The following is an 11,590-nucleotide window of genomic DNA, read 5'->3' as shown; positions in this document are numbered from 1 at the left end:
TATACACTTTAAAGACAGGGAATATATCTTCTTTTTCTTTTTATAACCCATTAGTTTAGGTAAGACCCTTCTCTTAAAAGATGATAAAGCTTGCAGAGTATAAAACTGATTGGCAAACCTCCTTCCCTCATTTCAACCCTACACTCCCAGTCCTGCGTCCCTGTTCTTACACAATTCTACTTGCCATGGTTCACTGTTTTAATAATAATATGCACTGAATTCCAGCTGGGCTAACCTGAAACTTTCCACTTGTATTTTTGATTTTACTACTAGAGAGAGTTTTTGTTTAATACAAAACCTGGGAGATGTAAACATAAATGTTCCACGTGACCAAGTTTCCAGCCACAACAATGATATGGTCTGAAAGAAGCCAAAACACAAAAAGTCAGATAATGAAATGCTAACAAAGAGCATCCTGAGAGCATTCAAATCCTTAGCTGCCATCTTCTCACAGGTCTGGCTAAGTTCCTGACATTCCTGTGATTAGTTTATTTCATTCATTGAATAAATAGTCAGTGAGCACCTACTATATGCAAGGCACTTTGCTAAGCATTGGAGATTTAACCGTGATCAAGACAAATATAATCCTTACCCTCACAGGGTATGTGAGCCATTAAATCTGCTTCCTCCCACCAATGTCACCAGTTTTTTGCTTAAATTAGTTTGAATGGCACCTAAAAAAATTCTTACTTACCTACATTATAAGATAAACTTCTGTGGACTAACCTGTGAAATTAATCAGTATCTTAATTTTATGACAAAATCTACTTTCTAAACAACTGGATTATCAAAAATTTTGCATCCTGATTTATGCCCAAATTGCTTAAAATTCTCCTAGAGAAAACTAGAGCACAAATTTCTGACTTGCTCAAGGCCTAAGCAATCTCAAATTTTGCTTTTACTAATTCTCAAAAAAATCCTGTGTTTATGTGTAATGTGATACAACACATAGTTTTGCTTCAAGCAATTCTATTTTATTTCCCTACACAAACTATTCAGGAAACTAATATAGAATTTAATTCTTTTTCCTACCTGGGCTCTTTTAAAATAAAATATAAAAGCTCTATGCCTGTAGGTGACACTAGATCACATCTCCAAGGCCCTCCTACATTTGAAGATAACAACAATGATGTCTGTTTTTACTATATAATGTTAGGCAAGGAAAACTGGTTCATCTTTTACAATGTAACCTTTCCAAAGTCAGATATGAGGAAGTCATTCCCTTGCTTACTATTTCATTAGAATCCCATTGCGCACAAGGTAAAGTTTCAATCCTTACAATGGTATAGTGTCATTTTGCCTAGCCGTTGCCTTCATTTTTAGCTCATTCATTTTAGCCATTGCATACATTTATTCACCCATCTTCACTCATTCTTCACACATCACTTGTCAACTTTACCTTGGCCACACTGAGCCTATTAGTTTCTACAAATTCACAGTAGTAACTCTTTCACATACAAGCAAATTGACAATTGTTTTTTCTGCCTGCAATAACATCCCTCCATTCTTGAAGGTCTGGAGTACTATGATTCAAATATCCCTCCTTCTGTGAAACCTTCCATAAGCCATCTCATTGGTATGCCAAGAAAAACTCATTCATCCTATTTAACCATTAATGGACATTGGTGATAATTATCATGGAACTTATTCCACTATATTAGCTCTTGTCCACCGTATTAGACTGGGCATCCTTGACCGGAAGAACTGTGTTTTGTTTTGTTGAGGCATGGCCAGACTGCTTCTTTAAGCAGGACCCTAATTCACTCCTTCTCATGGGGTGGGTCCTCCCATCCAGGGCTTCTGGCCACCCCAACCCATGTTCTGTAATAGACTTCTAATTTCTTCCTGGGATGGAGTGTCTGGGGGGTGGGGCGGGGCAGGCTGCCACCTTGGCTGTTCAGGCATCTCAGCTGGTACAGCCTGTGGGTGTTGGAGGGCCCAAACTGATTGGGAGCTGAAGGGATCCCAACACAGCACAACTGCTCTACCAAAAAGCAGCCAGACTGCTTCTTTAAGCGGGTCCCTGATCCCATTCCTCCTGACTGGGTAAGACCTCCTAAATGGGGTCTCTAGCCACCTCCTAGAGGCACATTCGGAATGACAGGTCAGTACTCCCCTGAGATGGAGCTTCCAGAGGAAGAGGCAAGTTGTCATCTTTGCTGTTTTGCAGCCTTCACTGGTGATACCTCCAGGTACTAGAAAAACTGAGGTGACTAAGGTCCAGAGTGGACCCCCAGCAAACCACAGCAGCCTCATGGAAACGTGGCCAGACTGCTAAAAGAAAAACAAACTAATAGAAAACACAACAACAACAAAATCATGAAAACTCCATCCAGAGGTCAGCAACCTCAAAGATCAAAAGTAGATAAGCCCACAAAGATGAGAAAGAATCAATGCAGAAATGCTGAAGACTCAAAAAGTCAAAGTGCCCCTTTTCCTCCAAATTACTGCAACACCTCTCTAGCAAGGGCTCAGAACTGGGCTGAGGCTGAGATGGCAGAAATAACCAAAATAGGCTTCAGAATGTGAATAAAAATGAACTTCACTGAGCTAAAGAAGCATGTTGTAACCCAATGCAAAGAAGCTACTAATAAAGATAAAACAAACAGAAGCTAACAGCCAAAATACCTATTAGATAGAGGGAGATAACCAACCTCAGAGAGCTGAAAAACACACTACAATAACTTCACAATGCAATCACAAAGATTAATAGCAGAATAGACCAAGCAGAGGAAAGAATCTCAGAGCATGAAGACTGTCTTTCTGAAGTAAGACAAGCAGACAAGAATAGAGAAAAAAAGAATGAAAATGAATGAACAAAACCTCTGAGAAATATGGGATTAATTATCAAAAGAGATCAAATGTATGACTGACTAGGGTACCTGAAAGAAATGGGGAGAATGGAACCAATTAGGAAAACATACTTCAAGACATCATCCAGAAGAATTTCCCCAACCTAGAAAGACAGGCCAACATTCAAATTCAGGAAATGCAGAAAACCCCAGTAAGATATTTCACGAGAAGATCATCACCAAAACATAATCACCAGATTCTCCAAGGTCAAAATGAAAGAAAAAATGTTAAGCTCACCCAGAGAGAAAGGTCAGGTCACCTACAAATGGAAGCCTATAAAACTAACAGTGGAAACTCTACAAGCCAGAAGAGATTTGGGACCAATATTCAACATTCTTAAAGAAAAGAATTTCCAACCCAGAATTTCATATTCTGCCCAACTAAGTTTCATAATTTAAAGAGAAATAAGATCCTTTTCAGACATGCAAATGCTGAGGGAATTCGTAACCAACAAATCTGCCTTACAAGAGCTCCTGAAGGAAGCTCTAAATATTGAAAGGAAAAACTATTACCAACCACTACAAAAACACACCAAAGAACAAAGTGACACTATGAAGCAACCACATAAACAAGTCTGCAAAATAACCAGCAAACATCATGATGACAGGATCAAATCCACATATAATAATACTAACCTTAAATATAAATGGGCTAAATGTCCCAATTAAAAGACACAGAATGGCAAGCTGGATAAAGAACCAAGACAATATGTATGCTGTCTTCAAGACACCCATCTCACATGCAAAGATACACATAAGCTCAAAATAAAGGGATGGAGGAAATTTACCAAGCAAATGGAAAACAGAAAAAATTATTGGTTGCAATCTTAGTTTCTGACAAAACAGACTTTAAAACCAACAAAGATCAAAAAAGACAAAGACGGGCATTGCATAATGGTAAAGGATTCAATTCAACAAGAGAGCTAACTATCCTAAATATACATGCACCCAATACAGGAGCACCCAGATTCATAAAGCAAGTTCTCAGAGACCTACAAAGAGACTTAGACTCCCACACAATAACAGTGGGAGACTTTCATGCTCCACTGACAATATTAGACAGACCATTGAGACAGAAAATTAACAAAGATACTCCAGAACTCAGCTCTGGATCATGTGGAACTGATAGATATCTACAGAACTTTCCACCTCAAAACAACAAAATACACAGTTTTCTCATTGCCACATGGCACTTACTCTAAAATTAATCACATATGGCACTTACTCTAAAATTGATCACATAATCAGAAGACACTCCTCAGCAAATGCAAAAGAACTGAAATCACAAGTCTCTTGGACCACAGTACAATCAAATTAGAACTCAAGATAAGGAAATTAACTCAAAACCATACAACTACCTGGAAACTGAACAATGTGTTCCTGAATGACTTTTGGGTAAATAATGAAATTAAGGCAGAAATCAAGAAGTTGTTGGAAACTAATGAGAACAAAGACAAAACACACCAGAATCTCTGGGATACTGCTAAAGCAGTGTTAAGAGGGAAATTAATAGCACTAACTGTTCACATCAAAAAGCTAGAAAGATACCAAGTTAACAACCTAATATCACAACTGAAGGAACTAGAGAACCAAGAGCAAACAAACCCCAAAGCTAGCAGAAGACAAGAAACATCAAGATCAGGATATAAAAACAACATAATCCTTTAAAAAAAAATCCAGGAGCTGATTTTTTTAAAAAATTAATAAAATAGACTGCCAGCTAGACAATAAACAAGAAAAAAAAGAGAAGATTCAGATAAGCACAATCAGAAATTATAATAGGGATATCACCACTGACCCCATAGAAATATAAATAACCATCTGAGAATACTATAAACACCTTTAAGCACGTAAACTAGAAAATCTAGAAGAAATGGATGAATTCCTGGACACATACATCCTCCCAAGACTGAATCAGGAAGAAATTGATTCCCTGAATAGACCAATAATGAGTTCTGAAATTGAGGCAGTAATAAATAGCCTACATACCAAAATAAGCCCAGGAACAGATGGATTCACAGCTGACTTCTACCAGAGTTACAAAAAAGAGCTGGTATGGTTCCTACTGAAACTATACCAAAAAAATTGGGAAGAGGGACTCCTCCCTAACTCATTCTATAAAACCAGCATCATCCTGATACCAAAACCTGGCAGAGACACAACAGAAAAAGAAAACTTCAGGCCAATATCCTTGATGAACATTGATGCAAATATCCTTAACAAATAGGGAGAGAGAAAGTCAAACTATTTTGGTCTGTAGACGACATAATCCTATATCTGGAAAACCCCACCATCTCAGCCCAAAAGCTGCTTAAGCCGATAAACAACTTCAGCAAATTCTCAGGTACAAAATCAATGTGCAAAAATCAATAGCATTCCTACACCCCAACAACAGGCAAGCCAAGAGCCAAATCACATACGAACTTCCATTCACAATTGTCACAAAAAGAATAAAATGCCTACGAATACAGCTAACAAGAGAAGTGAAGGACCTCTCCAAAGAGAGCTACAAACCACCACTCAAAGAAATCAGAGAGGACACAAACAAATGGAAAAACATTCCATACTCATGGATAGAAGAATCAATATCATAAAAAGGGCCATACTGCCCAAAGCAATTTATAGATTCAATGCTATTCCCATTATCTACCATTGACATTCTTCACAGAATTAGAAAAAACTATTTTAAAATTCATACAGAACCAAAGAAGAGTCCAAATAGCCAAAGCAATCCTAAGCAAAAAGAACAAAGATGGAAGCATCCCACTGTCCAACTTCAAACTATACTACAGCACTACAGTAATCAAAAAAAAAATATGGTACTGGTACAAGAACAAACACATAAACCAATGGAACAGAACAGAGAACCCAGAAATAAGAATACACACCTACAGCCATCTGATATTTCTGATCTTCGACAAACCTGACAAAAACAAGCAATGGGGAAAGGACTACCAATTCAATAAAGTGCTAGGAGAACTGGCTAGCCACATGCAGAAAGTTGAAACTGGACCCTTTCTTTACACCATATACAAAAGTCAACTCAGGACAGATTGAGTACACATTCAGCACTGCACATGTATCCCTGAACTTAAAAGTTAGAAATGATAAATACATAAAAATAAAAGTTAAAAAAAGAACTGTGTTTCATTAATCTTTGAATTACCATTGTCTAACCCAATGTCATGAACACTGGTACCCACTAAAGAGAAGGAAAAAAACAAGGGAATTTTTGGTGTGATACCAGATAAAACAATAGCTGGCTGGCTTATGCTACTCTGGATGAGAGTAGGGGGCAAACTAAAGTTTAACCAATTAAGATGCACTGTAGATGTGAAGTGTGACAAACTGTCTCCACAGACCCAGATAGAAATAGAGTCATCATTCTGTTTGACTTACAACCACAACCATGAGATCTGGAAGAAACTGCCATGATTCTCAAAGTTGTAGCATCTTATAAGAGTTGAAAATATATATTCTACATTCAGATAGTTCAAGTCAATCCTTGGGGCTTTGGAAGAGCCCCACAATCTTGCATAAGTTATTTAACTCTCTATGACTCTCTACTGCTATTAATAATGGAAGTAATATTAGATTCTACCATACAATGTTTGGTGAAGACTAATGAAATAATATATGCACATTGTTTAACACATTGCTTGACACTTGGCAAGTGCTTAGATGTTGACTATAATCATCATTATCATCAGCATTATCGTACTCCTCACATAAGACAGTCCCTAACTTTATAAATGAATAAATTAAGTTTTAGAGCAACTTTTCTCAGCACTAGTGCTAGAAAATTGCTATCACTTAGAACATGCAATAAGTAATTTATTTGTAATGTCAAGTATTAGATTAGTGGTATCTAATATTTACAAAATGTAAAATAATTTATTTTAGGCAAACAATATTTTCTTTTTTAAACTTTAGATTCAGGGGGTACATATGCTTGTTTATTACATGGGCATGTTGCATACTGGTGAGGCCTGGGCTTCTAAGTGTACCCGTTACCCAATAGTGAACTTTGTAAGCAACAGGAAATATTTAACCCTCACCCACACCTCCTTTTGGAGTCCCTAGTATCTATTTTTCCATCTTTCTGTTCATGTGTCCCCATGGTAGTGAGAACATGTGGTATTTGGTTTTCTGTTTCTAAATTAATTCAACTGGGATAATGGCCTCCAGCTCCATCCATGTTACTGCAAAGGGCATTGTTTCATTCTTTTTAATGACTACGTAGTATTCCATGGTTTATATGTACCACAGTCTTTATCCAGCCAACCAAAGATGGACACTTACGTTGGTTCCATGTATTTGCTATTGTGAATAGTGCTCCAATGAACATACAAGAACAAGTGCCTTTTTGATATAATGATTCTTTTTCTTTTAAGTAAATAACAAGTAGTGGGATTGCTGGGTCAAGTAGTAAACCAATGTTTAGTTCTTTGATAAATCTCCATACTGTTTTGCATAGAGGTTGAACTAATTTAAATTCCCATCAACAATTATAAGCTTTCCCTTTTCTCTGTATCCATGCCGCACTCTGTTATTTTTTGACTTTTTTATAATAGCCATTCTGACTGGCATAAGATGATATCACATTATTATTTTAATATCCATTCCTCTGTTCATTAGTAATGCTGAGCATGTTTTCACCTGTATTTCTTCTTTTGAGAAATGTCTGTTCATGTCTTTGCCCAGCTTTTAACTGGAATGACAAACATTTTCAAATGGTTCAACTTAATACTAGTTTCCAGATAATTAACTTTAAAATACAAATTAAACTACATTTAGGATTAAACCTATGATAATATCATTCTTTCATTCTTGGATTTATTATGATAAAATAAAAATAAATTTGGGCTCTACCCTGGGGTCCAACAGTATCTGTAAAGCACCCAGGTGATCTCAGTGTGGAAATATCTTATACTTCCTTATATTTAAGAGACCCACTGCTTTCTGCTTTCTCACGTGGAAAAGAAATGAAGACAGCCAAATGGCATCTCAGGTGCCACGATTGGTTTAGCTCAGTGATTTGCAATCATCACCTGGGGAGGACTTCAACACACACATTCCAGCCCCCAACCCAGACCATGTAAATCTATTGATAATGAAGTATTAAGTTTGTCAACTAGCTCACTTCTAAGGCAAAAACATTTTTTCTTTTTGCCACTGATGGAAAAATAAGGTACTATTAGGTTGACATTACTAAATAAATGTATTTCTTGGTTTCTGTACACTTAAAACGTGTTTTTCCACATATCTTCAAATCAGTCAAAAGCAATTGGATGGACCATGTTTAAAATAGTTACAAAGGTAACCTTGCAACTACTTAGGATGAATAATTTTATCTTCTATGTACAAATAAGAGTTCATTATTAAGTGGGCTATATAACTTCAGTACCTATTCCATAAGTGTCTGATGACAATTACCTCTGTGAGGCTAAAGAAATATATCCCTATCATATTTATATGATTGTTAATATGGTTATTGTCCTTTAAATAAAAATCTAATTTACCCACAATGCATTTCAAACATCTAGTTAAACAAAATTATTTTTCCTGAATCCTAGATAAAGTTCTTATCTTTCACAAGTACATAGCAGTTTCAAAACGTGGTGTTTATTTATTCAGTTGTTTATTGGCTTTAATAGGACTTCATTAAGAAAAATTTGTATACAAATTTATTTTTAAAGTTCTCTAGAGGTTAGACTTTAGCACAATCAATGCTTACACCCCTTGAGAGCTAACCAAGCCTTTATGAACTTTTCAAATGGGTGCTGGTTTCAGATATTAACAACTGTGCAAACCACCAAGAAGATTAGGATTTGCTAACAGGCAGTTTTTCATTTACTTGTTGGGAGACAACACTTTTCTCCATGCTTTTTATAGTGATAAAATGTCTTCTAATGTAAGGTCAGAGGAAGGAGAAGATTTGGGAGTGGTGGGGAAGGCAGTAGATTCTGAACAATGGTATTTTTATATGGCAGCAACTAATTTTCTCCATTGTTCTCATCCCACACTTTGAATCAGTCGGAATATTGCTGTTAGACTTGTTATTGATCAAATTGGCATTCTATTTTAACTTTGGAATGAAGGAAATTGATGTAAATTATTTGTCTTTTAACCTAAATGATACTTGGTAATTACTTGAGTGGGACACTTATTTTCAAGAATCTTTATACTCCATTATTTTAGTCATTCAGCCAAAGTTTTTAGGTACTAGAAGATAATCTATGACTATTTATGTATTTATTTATTTTGCATGAGCAGAAATGAATACCAAAGTTGTTCTCCACATATTTCAGTTGGTCAAGTAAGTATATTCTATTTTATTCATACTAAAAGGTGACTTGTTTAACACATATCCTTGGCTTGAAAGTTAGGAATCAATAAGCACGAGATCAGAAAACATTAGAGATACAGGAATTGGAATTGAAATGATTGCTGTCAGGCAGTCCAGAAATAAAGCAAATAATGTCTTGGATTTTAAAATCTAATTCAACTTTTACTCACTGCTTCATGATTAAAATGTTCCTTTGAAACTAAAATTTACTCTCCATATTTGCTACTTATTTGCAAGCTACTTAATGAGTAGGGTTTTATTTTCAGTCTGCCAAATTATACATGTTCATACCACTGACAACCCTCTAAATAGTGACATTTTTATTAATGAAGGTCAATTTTCTATTAAGAACTAAAAGTAGATGCAAGCATTAACCAAAAAGGAGACAGGAAGCACCAGAAGGAAGGAAGGAGAGGGTTCGAGGCAGTTCGCCCAGCCAGGGACTAAGAGCCAGGAAAGCCTGGATGCAGAAAAACATAAAAAGAGAAACCCCCAGGGCTCCAAAACAGGCTTTTATAATCTTGGCTATGGGAAAGACCCACTAGAACCTCGGGCCTGACATATGGAGCTGCCTAATGATTGGACAGAGATGTTGCTCCGTAAAGAGAACCCACACAGATTCCCACAGGCATACAAGCCTGCAGTAGCCTCAGCCAGGCACCATTTGAGTGCCAAGACACTAAGGATCTACAGACACAGGTGCTTCTGTTACTCCAAGGAGGGAGAGGGGAGAGGGAGAGGGGAAACTGGGCATTCCCATATACCCCTGGGATGGTGCCAACTACCCTGCTGTGGGAACTAGAAAAACAAGAACAAACCAAACCCAATGTTAGCAGAAGAAATAACAAAGATCATAGCAGAACTAAATGAAATTTAGACTGAAAAACAATACAAAGAATCAATGAAACAAAAAGTTGATTCTTCAAAAATATAAACATTGACAAACCACTAGCTAGACTAACCAAGAGAGAAGATAGAAACACAATCAGAAATTAAAAAGGAGATATTAAAACTGATGCCACAGAAATACAAAAGATCATCAGTGACAATTATGAACAACTGCACACTCACAAACTAGGAAACCTAGAGGAAATGGATAAATTCTTGGAAACATACAACCACCATTTTTAATTGCTTTCAGCAGGAGTTTTATTTAGAGTAACTGGTCCTCAGTGCTTGCCAGCAACAGAAAAGCAAGTCCTAAAAATCATTAAATATTTGTAATATAGGATCTAAAGAAGTAAACTGGGAAAAATAGACATATTATAATAATAATTGTCTTTTTTACATAAAAAGATGATCCACAATTAGTAGAGCTTGTTTAGTTAGAAATATTTTTACATCTCTATCCTAATTGTATGCCCTGTTTCCCAGGTGGCCACTGGCACATAATCCTGAGTTAGAAAAAGAAAATTATTATCCAGGCCTTGAAAGAGCGCCCAGGTAATTGGCCCCATCTGAACACTGAAACCATAGCCTTGGCTTTCTCAGCAGCAGCATGTGTTGACCAACTAAGCCAATCAGCAAAATTGGGCACCACTGGCAGGTTATTTTCACTGAAGAAAAAAGGCTAATTTTTATCCCTAACTTCAACCAAAACAAAGTTACATGCACCAAAGGTGCACACACACAATACTCACTGATAAATGTAGGTGAAAGGACTGAATTAGAAAAATTTATTTTCCTCATCAGCATAATAAATTACTCAGACAAGACTCATTATTGAATGCCAAAACCACTGGGTGAAAGGTTTGGAAGTAACAAGATATTCACATGATATTCATATCATCATGCAGAGTATGTATAAAACACAAAGAGAAAATTCCACTTTAAAATTCAGTGATTTTTACATTTAAAACCTTAATCAAGTATGCAAACTTAGCATCACCAATACTGGGAAAACCTGATATCAGCTGTCTCAGTGTGGTACACTAAGAAATATCAATATCACCTATGTGGTATCTTGCCAAAAATGTCACTTGATTCTAATCATGAGAAAACAATTTAAAAATTTCAAATTGTAGGACATTCTACACAACAATAGTTCTGTGCTCTTCAAAAAACAGTCATCATTGAAAACAAACAAGAAAAAAACACCAGAGTATTCTGGGTTAAAAAGACTGGAATGACATAACCAAATGCAATTCAAGAACTTTGATCTTAGATTTTTAGCAATAAAAGACATACATAGACATAGTACATTAAATCATGTTATTGAATTAATATTATATTTTAGGTGTGATAATGCCATTGTAGTTATGTAGGAGAATATCCTTATTGTTAGAATTTGTAAACAGAAGCAGTTAAAGGAAAGTGCCATGATGATTGCAACTCAGAATAAAGATTGGGGAGGGCAGGGTGGGAGAGAGAGAGGAAAAAAAGGGAGGGA

The sequence above is a fragment of the Colobus angolensis genome, unplaced genomic scaffold, assembly GCF_000951035.1.
Source record: "Colobus angolensis palliatus isolate OR3802 unplaced genomic scaffold, Cang.pa_1.0 Scaffold15, whole genome shotgun sequence".
NCBI lineage: Eukaryota > Metazoa > Chordata > Mammalia > Primates > Cercopithecidae > Colobus > Colobus angolensis.
This window is presented reverse-complemented; position numbering follows the sequence as displayed.